This window comes from Berghia stephanieae, chromosome 2 (genome assembly GCF_034508935.2).
Source record: "Berghia stephanieae isolate SIO BIC M18660-M18661 chromosome 2, UCSD_Bste_1.3, whole genome shotgun sequence".
Taxonomy (NCBI): Eukaryota; Metazoa; Mollusca; class Gastropoda; order Nudibranchia; family Aeolidiidae; genus Berghia; species Berghia stephanieae.
In genome coordinates, this window is record NC_088361.1 from 40,052,939 (window position 1) to 40,070,001 (window position 17,063).

At 34.4% G+C, this 17,063-nt stretch overlaps 1 protein-coding gene across 2 annotated transcripts in view; it reads right to left on the reverse strand.

Moving 5' to 3' along the window:
• The window catches only part of LOC144964858 (sodium-dependent glucose transporter 1A-like), a 66,526-nt gene that overhangs the window by 39,226 nt on the left and 10,237 nt on the right, over window positions 1-17,063 (reverse strand). The window contains exons 1-2 of one of the 2 annotated variants that reach the window (XM_078899573.1): window positions 10,930-11,083; window positions 10,045-10,163 (exon numbers count right to left, since the gene is read on the reverse strand). The gene's annotated coding sequence lies outside the window, so the exon portion shown is untranslated. Of the gene's footprint in view, window positions 1-10,044; window positions 10,164-10,929; window positions 11,084-17,063 lie in introns of those variants that run through there. The other variant, XM_078899572.1, reaches the window with a different exon arrangement.

The window sequence follows — 17,063 nt, forward strand, 5'->3', positions numbered from 1 at the left end:
ACACGTTTAAAAACAGGGCGGTAGGTGGGGAGTAGCAAGAGCATGCAGTGGTCAGATAAACCTAATGGGGCACGGGGTAAACATTTATAACTATTTTTAATATTACACAGGAATAAATCTAATGTTTTTTTGTCCCTTGTCTCGCAGTCCACGTATTGATGAAGTCCCGGGAGAGTAAAATCGTTACATTGGTTAAAATCGCCAGTGACCATCAATACGGCATCGGGTGACTTAATTTGAATGTCCTGTATTTCTTTCCTCAAAATATTTTTCGCTGTGGTGTTGTCTGATGATGGTGGAATGTAGACGTTGATGATGATGACATGAGTATATTCTCGGGGTAGATAATATGGTCGTGACGAAACAGTAATAAATTCAATATAATCGTCACAATACATTTTCTTTATCTGACTGTTATTGGGGTGGCACCATTTGTTGTTAATATATGTGCACACCCCACCCCCAGTTCGTTTATTTACATTAGTCCGATCTCCTCGAAATAGTGAATATTGTTCAATATTAAAACATGATGATGGTATGTGAGGAGATAGCCAAGTCTCTGTTAACGCTATTATGGAGGCTTGACGATAGTCACTATTAAAACGACACAGTGAAAACAGTTCATCAATTTTATTTTTCAGTGATCTTACATTACCTGTCACTACACAGGGTAAAAATGGACGAAAAGACCGTCTGTTAAATTTTGTTTTTATTCCTCCTTTTCTCCCCCTCTTTCTTACTTTAATAAACGATGTGTCAATAGTGGGTGGTGGGGGTGACACGGGTTGGAGGGATCGGAGAGTCTCTGAAGTATAAGTTATCGATAGGCTTATTTTGGCAGCAAAATCACAGGCTAAAACACCATTTATGCTTATAAATATACTAATAAATATAAAAATCAGGAACAATATATACTTCACATCCATTTTGAATAAAAATTAGGCTTAAATTCCGACGATTGAATGATAAATGAATAAAAATATGTGTAGAAAATAGGTAAACATTCACAACACGTCTGTTGTCGCGGAAGCCAGCGCCATTTATTTTAATTTTATTGTTTTTAATGGAGAATGCACACATCACATATTATGATTCAAGTTTAAGTAGTAACTTTTGAAATTATCTAATTTAAATTTGATTATTTCGGACCTGGTAATACAACTTATAACTTGAAAAAAACAGGCTGGTATTTGCCCACCCTGCCCATTATTACCAGCCGTCCCTGGTGACCAATGACCTCGAGCACATGGAAAGTTAATAATATAGATCATGCCCATTATAAAAGAAGAAAAACGTAAATATAAAGATAAAATGGAAACAAACCTTAAAAATTCAAATGCATCGCAGGCGTGGAGGATGATTAAAGAAATGGGTGGCGTTAACAACAAAAAGACCGATTTTAACAATGACACACATATGAATATCGAGGAATTAAATAAGTTTTACTGTCGATTCGACACCATTGACAACGTACTTTCAAAAATTAATATCATAACAAAAAATACGTCTCCTCCGCCAGAAATCGAAGAAGAGGAGGTCATCAATGTTCTTAAGTTATGTAAAAAGAAAAAAGCACCAGGTCCAGATGGACTTAGTGGGGAACTCATTTCAAACTGTAACAACCAACTAGCTGTCCCTTTCTTGCCTATTTTCCAACGTTCAATAGATGAACAGAAAATCCCAATTATATGGAAAACATCGACTATAATTCCAGTACCCAAAAAGAATCCACCAACTCAGCTGAATGATTATAGACCTGTTGCTTAACATCAATTATTATGAAATGTCTGGAAAAAATTCTGAAAAGAGAGCTGTTGCAATTTATATATGACCAACACATACTTGATCCATATCAGTTTGCCTACCAACAAAATCTTAGTGTGGAAGACGCACTCCTCACAGTGATGCATTCAATATCAAATCACTTGGATGTTTCACCCGCCAACTACTGCCGAATCCTATACGTCGATTTTTCGTCTGCCTTTAATGCCATGAAAACCAACATATTAATCAGTAAACTGCATGCTCTAAACCTTCCCCATTACCTCATCAACTGGTATAACAACTTTCTCATCGATCGCCCCCAACATGTCAGAGTAGGCTCAAATATATCATCAGTAAAAACTCTTTCAAACGGATGCCCACAAGGGTGTGTAAGCTCACCTCTACTTTACATCCTCTATACAAACGATTGTGTGGCTAGCTTTGATAACTGCCAACTCATCAAGTATGCTGATGACACCGCAATACTCGGCCTGCTCAATGATTCCGTCTCCGAATTTAAATACACTGAGCAAGTTAGTAAATTCAGCAAATGGTGTGCCGATAACTGTCTAGAGCTCAATGTAACAAAAACAAAGGAACAACTGTTTGATCACAGAAAAATAGGAAAAAGAGCAAGACAAATAACAAAAATTAACAATCAGGCGGTTGAAACTGTTGAAACGTTTAAATACCTTGGTGTAATTATAGATAACAGTCTAAGATTTGAATCGCACACCAAAAATGTCATCAAAAAATGTAACCAGCGCTTGTATATACTCAGAAAATTAAGGTCTTTCAATGTGAACAGAAAGACCATGATACAAATCTACAAGTCATTAATATTGAGTATCGTTTCGTTTGGCATCACAATGTGGTATGGAAGCTGTGGAACAAAAGAAAAATCCAAACTACATAGAACCCTCAGAGAGGCTTCAAAAATAATTAACACCGACCTTAGAAGCCTTGACACAACTTTTATTAATGAAGTTGAGAAGAAATCTTTTAACATTATCAACGAAAAGAGGCATCCGCTGAGCGAAAAATTCCAACTTCTGCGCTCCGGAAGACGGTATCTAGAAGCAAAATGTAGGACAAATCGACATAAGACAACCTTCATTCCAACTGCCATAAAATTAATTAACAAATCTTTTGTGGAAAAATGAGACAACCAATGAAAATAACGAGAAGCAGTGTCGTGAATCATCATCATCGACATTGCCGCCGTCGTTATCATCATCATCATCATCATCATCATCATCATCATCATCATCATCATCATCATCATCATCATCATTATCGTAGTCATCATCATCTTCATCATCATCATCATCATCATCATCATCATCATCATCATCATCACAATCATTGCCATATTCTTCTTAATATAAGACACTATATTTATAATATGGTTATCTGCTGTCCCAGCAAATATATCGTATCGTTCTATCTGTCTGTCTGTGTGCCTGTATATATGTATGTATGTATGTATGTATGTATGTATGTATGTATGTATGTATGTATGTATGTATGTATGTATGTATGTATGTATGTATGTATGTATGTAGGCATGCATATACGATGATATGCTGGTTTGTATGTATGTCTGCATGTATGTATGTATGTATATGTGTTTGTATGTACGCTCATTTCTTTTGTATACATGTGTAGAAACAATGTGCAAGCGTGTATGTTCGTGTATGGCTGTGTCTGTATTTGTAAATGTGGTGATGTTCATACCATGAACCAAACTGAGCATTGTTTACCTCACATGAATTGCCTTTAATTTGGACAATAAAGATTATTATTATTATTATTATTATTATGTCTCACGTCGCTTACATTGTATTAGCCACGACAAGAGGGTGACTCGAGAGAGGTGTGTGTTGGCGCAGAGTGATGATTGAAATAAACGAGCAGGGGGGAAAGCGTAAAATCAGTGAGGGAGAGCGATTGAACAAATCACACAGTTGACGAATAGCATAAAGTACCAAAATATTTGTTTTTTATTTTAAAACTTTTAAAGGAAGTTTCATAAGCGGGATGCTAAATTCTTTGAAAAGTCTAGGGTGTCACAAAGCAACTTGGCTCTATAGAGCGACCGCCAGTGACCTAAAAGGACTGATAATATGATAAAAACATATGATAGGCTCTTATTTACGTTTTGAATCCATAATTTATTAGATTACTATTACAACATTTTTGTCAGCTATGGAAAACGACATAGATTTGTCAGTACAATAATATACAATGGAATAAATTTCGCTGACAAAAGAAAAAAAGTTTATAGTTAAGATGACCAGGGACAATCCAATTCAAATCTAGTACATAAAAGGAAACCCCTTCATCGTAATTTATGGGGAATTATTTTCCTATTTTGATCGAGCCAATCTTTAAATAATATTGCCTTTTCAGTTTTAGATAGAATATTCTTCAAAATAACTTGAAATAGGAAAGATGAAGAGGAACGTAAAATATAACCTTGCATTTCATTTTATATAGCAAAGGAAAGATGTCTGGACCTCCAACCTCTTATTCATGCTTTACAACAATTGATCCACCATTTTTTAAAAAAAATACAACAAAAAAGTGTCTACTCAATCTGTGAGGGAATCTGATTAAGGACCATAACTCTAGATAGTCTTAAAATTCATATATTATACAAATTTACATACATAGCATGTGTGCATTCGCCAGGATATGATTTATTATTCTATAGGGGGTATGTATGAGTTTAACAAGAAGAATTCAAATGTAAACTAACTGTGCAGGAATTATGCAGGAGGAACTTAAGTATTTTCGATCAGATCATATCATATCATGTATTTTACAAAGGTTCCAAAAAACAGCATCGTATATTCTTAATATGTAATAGTTAAATGTCGATTTAAAAAAAAAAGGGGGGGGGGAGATCAATTAAATATTGTCATGTCTACTTTAGTGAGGGTCTTGATAGCTCAATTGGTAGAGCACTCGCTTTACAGGCAAAAGGACTGTGGCCTAGGCTGATCAGCCTATCCACCCAGCAGTAATTGGGTAGCTGAATCTATTAAATCTGGCATAAAGAACTTTGTGTTGATTAGTGGCCTATCCAAAGAATAGCAAGCAATTTCACGCTATTGATACCGGGATAGACTCCGGCTCCACGGGCGACTTAAAAAAAAACAATCATTGCCGCTTTTTATTTTAACTTGAGGGATACATTAGACACACACACACACACAAACACACACACACATACACACACACACACACACACACACATAAAACATCCTGTTTTTGGTGACAATGGTTGGTTTTGTTAATTATTTAAGAGCCTATGATTATGATTTGCAAGGCTTTGCCTTATGACTCTGACTGAGGTGAACAAACCACACACCAATTTACTTTTGTCCCTATGTTTCTTATTATTTAAGATAAGATAAGAAAAGATATACTTTACTGATCCTGAATGAAAATTATCATAATGTTACACATCATTCATCGTTATATAAGTACAGTATAAATCTGTCATGAACTAATTGATGAAAGTACGAAGCTAATAAAAAAAATAAAAAAATAAACATTGAATATAATAAAATATTTATAAAATATACAGCAGTAACAAGCAATGCTATAAAAATCGGACATGAAAGTAGAATAGAGTTGTAATAATGGATTTATAATGTAAATAGAATTTTGAAAATAGATTTGGAAGGATTGCACATAGCCAACACAGGTTGATAAAAAGTAAAAATAAGCATGGTATGTATGAATGTATAAATAAATAATAAATAATGTAGATACAGCACCGTGTAAACATGCATAAATAAATATATTTTACAGCGAACTAATTGATGAAAATACGAAACTAATTATAAAAACAAAATAAACATCAAATATAATAAAATATTCATAAAATATACAACACTTAGATACAAGCAATGCTATTAAAATCGGACATGAAAGTAGAATCGAGTTGTAATAATGGATTTGTAATGTAAATAGAATTTTGAAAATAGATTGGGAAGGATTGCACATAGCCAACACAGGTTGATAAAAAGTAAAAAACAAAGCGTGGTATTTGAATGTATAAATAAATAATAAATACTGCAGATTAGAACCATGTAAACATGCATCAATAAATAAATTTTAGAGCAAATATAGTATCTTTCAAATTTCATGTAATAAATATCATCCTAAAGTTCCGTATTGCTGATGGTAAAAATGAATTAAAATATCATTGCCTTTTGGTTTTCATGTGTATTATTCTGTTACTCCGGTGGCTTATTTCGATTCCGTTGTACAGAGGGTGGGACTCGTCTTTTTGAATTTTGTTAATCTTAACATTAGCAATATCTTTGTGAAAATCTTCAAAATTGTTCCATCCATCGTTTCCTAATTTTCGATTAGCATGCTTTATTATTCTGTTTATTTTTATTATCTCAGCTTTTTTACAATTCCCACCCCAAGCAGCTTCACAGAAACAAAAAGGACTTACAATGCAAGATTTATAAAACAAAGATAAAATTGCTTTGTCACCATTTATGGAGTACAGTCTCCTCATCATGAATAATCTTGTCTTCATCTTATTAAGTACTATTCATGCATGAATGATTTGTCCAGTCTAATTTTTCATTGACAAGTATACCGAGGTATTTATACTCCACTACCCTCTCTACCTTTTCGTTTTTAATAATTATATTTTCACATATGTTACCATCTTTCCTAAAATCAAATATCATTTTTTTAGTTTTCTTTGCATTAAGTTCTAGATAGTTATTATCACACCATTCAACAATTCTATTAATTTCGTTATAATCTCCGGTTGTAATCAAGGCCTGAATAGCGGTATCGTCGGAATATTTTAAAATATTTACATTATTGGTTCCGCTTATGCAGTCATTTGTGTATATAACGAAAAGTGTTGGAACAAGGACAGTTCCTTGGGGTACCCCAGTGTTGGTGATAAGGGTAGAGGATTCAACTTTGTTGTTCTCATCGTCCATGAGGGAAACGAATTGTGGTCGGTCTGTCAAGAATTCTAGTACCCAGAGTGCAATCGAGGGACTTATCTCCATGGGCAGTAGTTTAGGGATTAGTATGTGAGGCTGGATGGTGTTGAATGCACTCGAAAAGTCTACGAATAGGGTTCTGACATACGCATTTGGAGTGTCTAAGTATGAGAAAACACTAATATAGCGTCGTCCACCCCACTCCCTGATTTGTAAGCAAACTGCTTTTTGACTAGATGTTGTTGTGTACTTTGTTGTAGAAATCTTTGTTGGATAATCCTTTCTAGACATTTCATAGGGATGTATGTCAGCGCTACAGGACGAAAACCATTCATTTCTTTGGCTTTTTGATGTTTTGGGACGGGAATTATTTTTGAAGTTTTCCAAATTCTTGGAATATGCCCGTTTCTTAGGGACTAATTAAAATGTGTGTAAAAATATAGACGTCTAGGCGAGTTCATTTGCACATGATTTCAAAAAATTTGATGAAATTTGATCAGGTCCGCTTGCTTTATCCGCTTTAATATTTTTGAACAGTTTAATGACGTTGGCTGAGTGATGTCCCTTTGTTTCTCTGTTCCGTGATGTTTGAGTTGCTCAGTTCGGTTGTTAATCTCGTCTGTGAAATCGTGTTTATCGAATCGAGCATAGAAGTTGTTAAGCTTATCGGCATATTCTTTTTCTGTACCCTTTCTAACTTTAATTTTGATTTTTTATTACCGTTCATTCCTGTGACTCTTTTGATATTGTTCCACACACTTTTCATATTATTACCTTTAAGTTTCCTCTCAATATTTTCTTCGTATATTTGTTTCCTCTCTCGGATAGCTTTATTTAATTTTCTTTGAACTTTTTTCCTTTCCTCTTGGTCACCAGTCTTGAATGCATATTTTTTCTCATTTAACAACTTTTTTAACGATGTTGTCAAATACAAAAAACAACTCCCTAATTATTTGAAATTAAACAGTTTGAGAGATTTCTATTCCACTTTCATTTTTTTTTACATATTGTGACAAAGCATATTATTTTTAAACTATTATTCTATGAGGAAAAAACGTGTGGCGTGCACATATGTTATTCTCTAAACAAAACATCTCAATCATCTCAATTTTACAAAATGTTCGGGAGCATGTTTGAAAACAATTAAGTTAACACTCAACCCTAAAACCGACTAAATCCGTTGTTTACCCGGGTTACTTTTACCCCATGCCTATTTATTACATTTTTCTGAGACAAATTATAGACGTAGTATCAAAGCTAATGTTTTTCATTTTTACATGTTAATGGTAGTTGAATAAAAATATCGATGCGCATGCTAATTTTTAATACATTTTTTCCCCAATTTTGAACAGTAGCAAAGTCTCCAGGATTGAGTGAGTTAACGTAAGATTTATCTCTCTGATATCTACCATTGCTGTTCCTATTACTTTTATATTTAATAACTTAACTGCAGACTTAACTAAATTCATCATGAAAGGAATATTGACTTTGAGTTGTCGTGGTCAAAATAAAATCAAAAACCACAAGAAAGGGCTAAAACAAAGTAGGATAAAAGAACCACCCACCCCTTTTTACTAAAAAAAAAAACAAAAAAGAAAAAAAAACACACAATAAAACAAAAAACAACAAGCTTTGCACATCGCCTTTCATGTTTGTAAACAGCACAGTTTACACGTTCACAGCTGATCCACTGAGATTCGGAAGCTTACCAGTTTGTCACAGACGCAGTTGGTCACAGGCCGACCCTGTCTCGAATGTGCCCTGGGCATGATGGAAGTAATCACTGACACTGACACTTTCAAAAAGACAATATGAATGATTGATTGATTGATTGATTGATCGATTGATTCTATGAATTGAATTTTATTTTAAAATTGTTTTCACGAAAGAACGTTCATTGTTAAAATTTACAGAGTAATTTGCTTTAATTTGCATACAAAATGAAAAAAGGTGAATTGACATTTTAGAGGGACACCAGTTGAATGTGGAGAATGAACAACTTCAGTTACAACTAAAGTGTTAACGTGCTGTAATTATTACTGTCATCAATACTCATATATTTATATGAAATAACAAAACGATCTTATTCATGAGTCTTCTTTTAAGACATAATTATGCTTCTTTTAAAAGGCTGTATATAGATCAACAGTTTGTGTGAAAAACGCGTTCATTGCAACTAGAAGTTATGAGACGAGTAAATTGAAGGATTGAAATTCTAGAGTATAACAAATAAACTGGTATCGTTATTTCTGATGCGCAGGACAACATAAAACTTGAGTAGTTGTACATCATTTTGTTCATCAGATTTACGCTGTATGTAACAAAGAAAGGCAAAGAAATCATCTAAGGCCTACTTGCGCTAATCTGGAACCTGTGACAAACTTGCTCTGTGACAAACTTTATCTGTGACAAACTGGGTCTGTGACAAAGTGGGCAACATCCCTGAGATTCACGGTTTTGAAAAGTTTAAATTGATTTTTTAATATACAACAAAATTGCAATTGTAAACGTGTACAATATTCCATTACACAGAAACAAATTTGATAAAATAGAAAAGCACAGAATGATTAAAATCAACTAGAAATAATCGACACCATTTGAATTTTGAAACTGGCTCGGCTCCTTGTTTCGTTTATGGGCCAGTAAGTTAAGTAGGCCCATAAGAAAGGGGAAGGGACTCGGGCTATTCGACTTAGTACTAAAAACACCTCGCTGCATCCCAACTTCAAATTATTATTATTATTATTATTATTATTATTATTATTATTATTATTATTATTATTATTATTATTATTATTATTATTATTATTATTATTATTATTGTCATTATAAAAGAATCAGAGAGGGGGAAGAGACATGGGAGCAAGGGAGAGAGGGAGAAGGATGGAGGGAGAGAAAGATTGAGAGGGGATCAAATACCTTGTCGCTCACACGAGGCAGGTATGTTTAGATGGAATGAAATTGACGTCTCTCAGCTCTTTGTTATTGTTTTAGCTAGCCATTTTTATGATGAACTTTCACTAAATTCTATCAATGCGACTAAACACGTTGATGGTTACACATAGGCATTTACAAACCAATGATGTTTATCCATAACTTGAACAAAAGAATGTGCTTTATTCGGAAACTTTCAGAATTTGACATAGACAAAACTTTGTGCACCCTTTTTTATAGATCTGTTTTGGAGACCGTTATTATATTTTGTATTACATCATGGTGTGGAAATGTCAGTATGTGTGACATTAAGAAACTTGATCGGATGATTAATAAGGCCAGGAGTTCTACTCACCCAATTTCAAATGTGGAAGAATTGTTCAAGAGATTTTGACTTCGTAAACTGGAGAAAGTTATGATGGCGATCACCCCCTTCACAAATATATTAAGTTCTCCACGAAGAGCCGTCGTCTTCTATCAATAAAAACAAAGACAACACGTTATCTTAGTTCATTTTTTCCACATAGTGTTCGAATTTGATGTTATGTGATAATCAATACTCCACACGATGCTATAATTGGCATATAAACTTACCCATGCATTGCTCAGGAACAAATTATGCATAATTAGATAAAATGGCATTCGACTAATTGCCTGGTTTCGTCTCAATCTGAAAAGTAGCTAATATAATTTGTGAGTAGATCACATCAAAATGAACATCATTTCGTTTACCTCTATCTAATCTGAGAAATACATAAAACCGATGCACTTAAGATTATCTGGCAATGAATAGCAGAAATCAGTTTAGTTATGTGATTTTACTAAAGGTCACTTATCTGGAGCTGGTCAAAGATTGCGAAAAATGAGATTTGATTGGACGAAAAATAACAGCACTGATGTAACACATATGGCAGCGATCTATATTCAATTTTTCGTCCAAAGAAGTCATCGATCCCATAATTTGTTGCTGTCAAATGAATGGATATAACTTTTTTTTAATGCAAACACGCTGCTTTCTTTATGAAAGTTGTAAACATATCCATGAGTCAAGCTGAACAAAATAACCTATTGTGATATGGGATATTTCGCAAACCGTGAATACGTTTCACTATGTGGGTCACTTTGAGCAAATTTTGCAATGTGACAAATGACCTCGAACACATGGAAAGTAATATCGACCATCCCCAGTAATAGAAATAAGTAATCCAAATAAGTAGAGACTATATTATATTATTGGTACCTAGATGGTTTTGCTTGTGAATCGACTTTTTCCGAAACGTTGGTTTCTTATTTATTTTGTTGTAATAGATTGAATCCTTTTTAATCAACATAGAACCTTACAGCCTGAGCTTATAAATGAGTGTGTAACACACCTAAACAGGACAAAATTTACAACTGGCGTTTGTTCAAGTCGCGATATGTAAATAATATTTAAGTGATAAAATTCTAACACAGCAAAATACTTTAACCTGTTAACTGCCGTACTCTGGAAAAACTCGTGTTAAAAATATTGGCCAGAAATTTCAAAAGTCGATCGATTTGAATGGCTTTCATCTTGACAAATACTTTCAAACCTGGGACTTCGCGAAGGCCCATGTTTTGAAAGTGTTTTCCAAGATGCTGGTCATTATATAGATCAATATTGGAAGGACCAGTTTTCTGGCCAAATTATTAAATACGTGTTTTTGGGGGGGTTTTCAGAGTACATCTGTTAAATGGTTAAAGCACGCGACATAACACGAAGAGTTTATCTTCATTACCTAATTATGATATAATATAACATGCGTGTATGCGCATTTGCTAGACTGTGTTAGGCGTTCTGATTCATGGGGCACGTAGTACAATGTTTTGACACGACTGTGACCCTGACACAGAATTGTGCATTGTCATGCATTTGTAATATTTCAATAATAATATTATAACTAAAATATGTGGGATGTGTCAATACTTCCTCCTTTAATCAATGTTTTAACCTTGTTATAAAATATACGCAATAAGTATACTCACAGCCAAATGAAAAAAAAGGAATGAACAAAAATGAATGTAACAAATTTTAAAAAGAACAATATATCAAACACGGAATATTATTATCATTATTATTATTATTATTATTATTATTATTATTATTATTATTATTATTATTATTATTATTATTATTATTATTATTATTATTATTATTATTATTATTATTATTATTATTATTATTATTATTACTATTATTATTATTATTATTATTATTATTATTAGTATTATTGTTATTGTTATTATTATTATTATTATTATTATTATTATTATTATTATTATTATTATTATTATTATTATTATTATTACTATTAATATCCGGAGAGAACCCCCCCCCCCCCCCTCGCCCCACACCTTTTTTGTCGGGGAACCCTACGAACCCCCACCCTATCCCCAACCATAACTAAAGATATTATAACCTGATGAAACATAATAAGCTCCCATAGACGTTATGGTTTGTGCCGCTGACGGGGCTCGTCTAGGTCGGTGTGACACAATCCATGCGTCAGTCGTACAGGATTTTTGCCCACACACGTGAGGTATTAGACACCGACCGTTACCAGTCTAAACCCTCTTCCGCACTAGGACAGGACTGTCCTGGGACAGTCCTGTCCCAAATCTCTAACATATAGAATTTAGAGAAATCTTCCGCACCTATTGGGACGGGACAAAACAGTCCCGTTGTGTCCCAAGCCGTTGTGAAATGCTACAAAATCAACGGGACAGGACTGTCCCAGTCCCGTGTTCATATCGTTTGTGATAGTAGAAAAATATAGCAGCCTTCCGCACTAGGACAAAAAAGTCCCAGACTTGGCGGCGCCGTGTCAAAATTGAAATGCCTGTCTTTATTTTCTGCATCCCTACTACTACTTCTACTACTACTACTACTACTACCTACTACTACTACTACTACTACTACTACTACTACTACTACTACTACTACTACTACTACTACTACTACTACTACTACTACTACTAAATTCCATTGAGTCTAAGACTCCTTCCGCACTAGGACAAAACTGTCCCGGGACAAATTTGTCCTGTCCCACTGGAGAAAACTTCTATTCAAAAGGGGTTCCGCACTAGGACAGGACTGTCCCAGGACACACCTGCGCGAATGCATTATTTATTTATTTTTTTTACAAGATTCAAAAGTTTGTTTCTAGGCAATTGTCAATATAATTCATACAAGAATATAATATTTTCATCAACAAATCAAGTAAATAAAATCAATAATAAAGCAAGGCAAACAATGATAGTAATAATGATAATAATAGTAATAATAATTATAATAATAATAATAATAATAATAATAATAATAATAATAATAATAATAATAATAATAATAATAATAATAATAATAATAATAATAATAATAATAATAATAATAATAATAATAATAATAATAATAATAATAATAATAATAATAATAATAATAATAATAATAATAATAATAATAATGATAATTATAATGGTGATAATAATAATGTAAAATCTTCTAATTAATAGATTAGTTATTTAATAGTTTGAATTATAGATTAATAATTTTTTTAAAATGTCCTTGGTACAACTCTAATGATTCAGATTTTATGAATCAACATAAGATACGACATGACGATAATGATTTTTTACACTGTACAATGGGATTTGTTTACATAAGATTTATATAATCATGAAATATTCTTATAGCAAGAGTAATATTATACTACTACTACTACTACTACTACTACTACTACTACTACTACTACTACTACTACTACTACTACTGCTACTACTACTACTACTACTACTACTACTACTACTACTACTACTACTACTACTACTACCACTACTTCTACTATTACGACTACTACATCTACAACAACAACAACGACAACAACAACTACTACTACTACTACTACTACTACTACTACTACTACTACCACCACCACTACAACTACCACCTCTTCTACCACTACTTCTACTACTACAACTACTACTACTACTACTACTACTACGACTACTACTACTACTACTACTACTACTACTACTACTACTACTACTACTACTACTACTACTACTACTACTACTACTACTACTACTACTACTACTAGTAATGGATGAAATAGAGGTTGCATATTTCTGTGCTTGACTACGTGGGAAAAAAAAACAAATTGAAAGAGAAAACAGTATTGGGTGCATCCTTTAATGACCCAAAGATTGCTCAAGGGTTAATTCCGTAGACTCTATGGTGATCTCCGATCTTATCTTAAAATGACTTTCTTGGAATCACCTCATTTAACCCAGGTGCAAATGAGTACCAGTTCGCTGATGAAAGTAATCTTTGACGGACTAGCATCATTCAAGAGGATAATAGAAAGTCAGCATGGCTCGGTGGTACGGTCTTTGCTTCGTACCCGAAAGGCATCAGTTCGATCACCCGCTGATGCGCTGTGTTGCCTTGAGTAAGTCACCTCGTCTAGCTCAATTTGCGGCGCTGCACTGCGGCTAACGCCTGGGTTATACCTCGCCCTAGCTCAATTTGCGGCGCTGCATTGCGGCTGACGCCTGGGTTATTCCAGTGTTCCCTTGGAATAGACCCTCGAGAAAAATTTCCCCTATGGGATGAAAAAGGGAATTTTATTTTTTTTTAAATTTAAACTGTTATCTGTCCGCTCAACGCCACAGAAACATGGGTAAGTTCCGGATTTATAAGCTTAGGAGGCAAGATGGCCCATGGTTAGCGCGTTGTACTCTGGACTCAGAGGTTCTGTGTTCGATTCCGACCGAAGCCAATTTGTACTTTCTAGAGCAAGAAAATTTACTCCAATCACTCACTCCATTCAGGTGTAAAAGGGTACCTGTCAAACTGGGATAGTAATCTGCGATAGACTAGCGTCCTGTTCAAAGGTTTTCAAACAAATACGTTAATTGTCCGCTTCACGCTATTGAAACCGGGATAACTCCTGCACCATTGGCTACAAGGCTCTAAAGGACTTAATTTGTCTTACAATGAGCCCAAGTGGCTCAGAAGGACTTACTTAAAAATATTTTCATTGAGAATTCCCGAAATAAATAACGATAAAGATACTTGATCCCACAAGTTGCCGAATAGATGTGCGACCGGTTTTAGACACGTTACTGCTGTGTCACAGTGTGACACTTCTTAAATTATATTTATAAACATACGTTTTTAAATTGCCGAAAATGTTTATGTTGCTATGCCTTCTGTACGTGGTTTCATCACATAGAATTATTTTTTGAATTGTTCTTGCATTTTAATATTCAGAATTAAAATACATAAATAAATTATAACTGTGAAATTGAATGTAAGCTTCCGTTTAATATACCAAAACAGATAAAATGGACGTTTCGGGTTTCCCCTTCGTCAACAACACATGATGCATTAAAAACTACAGACGAATGAGATAATTTGGTAGTGGCGTTGTTAAGGTGCATAAACAAAAACATTGATGGGCCGGAAATTGTATGCTACTTTGTGAGGAAGCGCGAATTAAAACAGAGCAATAGAAATTTATAAAAGGTGCGTACTTAATTATGTCAAAAGAGGGGAGGCGGGGAGGAACTGTGTAATGCAGTATAGAAGACAGTGAACTAAAATAAAGTGTGGACTATTGTTGGAAAATAAATACAATGGAATTGGAAATAAATACAAAATATAAGGGATGTAGGTGTTAATATATTAGTGGCATTAGCAGCAGCAGAAGCAACAGTAGTAGTAGTAGTAGTAGTAGTAGTAGTAGTAGTAGTAGTAGTAGTAGTAGTAGTAGTAGTAGTAGTAGTAGTAGTAGTAGTAGTAGTAGTAGTAGTAGTAGTAGTAGTAGTAGTATGTAGTAGTAGTAGTAGTAGTAGAAAATAAAGTAGAAAATAAAGACAGGCATTTCAATTTTGACACGGCGCCGCCAAGTCTGGGACTTTTTTGTCCTAGTGCGGAAGACTGCTATATTTTTCTACTATCACAAACGATATGAACACGGGACTGGGACAGTCCTGTCCCGTTGATTTTGTAGCATTTCACAACTGCTTGGGACACAACGGGACTGTTTTGTCCCGTCCCGATAGGTGCGGAAGATTTCTCTAAATTCTATATGTTAGAGATTTGGGACAGGACTGTCCCAGGACAGTCCTGTCCTAGTGCGGAAGAGGGTTAAGTTCGTCTTTCTCACAATAGTGATTAATTCTCACAAAATTATATCAATCAGACTATTGAAGGAAAGGCATTGACGTCACTCAACTCATTGTTATTGTATTAAGGCAGCCATTTTGGTAATTAGTTTTCATAAAATTATATCAATCAGACTATACACGTTCAAGGTTACTCGTAAATTTGTGTGTCAGTACCCTATTGCCAGCTGGCAGATGTTGTGAGCATTTTAGCTAAACTCATATCATCAATAACAATCCAAGGTTCTCGCATCATATGTCGTAATTACTATAATAATGTAACAGCAGAAGACAAAAGCCTCGCCGAAAACCTACAGCTAAGCAACAGAATAGACACCACAGCAAAATCTAACGCCTTCATCACTATCAAAGACCATCAATCAAACTTTCGTAACAACGGCCAATGCCGTCTCATACACCCATGAAAATCACAAATCGGAAAAATAAGCAAACAGATTTTAGCCAGAATCAACACCAATTTCATCAAGGAAATCGCATTCAACCAATAGAGAAACACCGCTGAAGTTATCAACTGGTACAGAAACACAGAAAATAAACAACGACAAAATGCAATCATCTTTGATACCTGTAATTTATACCCTTCAATCACCAAAACCCAACCCTCTCAAAGCACTACAATTCGCGAAAACTTGTGATAACATCACCGAAGAAGAAACCGATATCATCCTGCACTCATAGAACACATCGCTATACAACAATGGAGTAGCATGGACAAAAAAGTCCACGAACTTTGATGTCGCCATGGGAAGCTACGACTATTATTATTATTACGGACTTTACCTACTTTTCCAACTGCAACATCTTGATATAAACTTTGGACTATACAGAGACGACGGGCTCGCATTGTGCAATAAAAGACCGAGGCACACTGAAATTATAAAGAAAAACATATGCAAATTCTTCCGGGATAACAATCTTTAAATTACCAATAAAAGCCATTAAAAAGACATTCGATTTCCCAGACATAACTATCAACCTGAACAACGGCACTCACCAACCATTTTCAAAACCCAACAACATCCCAGTGTACGTCCATGGACATAGCAACCACCCGCCATCCATAATAAAAACAACACAGAGAGCATTAACAAACGACTACTTAACAACTCTACAAACAGCAACATATTCAACGAAGCGATCCCACCATACACAGATGCACTACAAAAA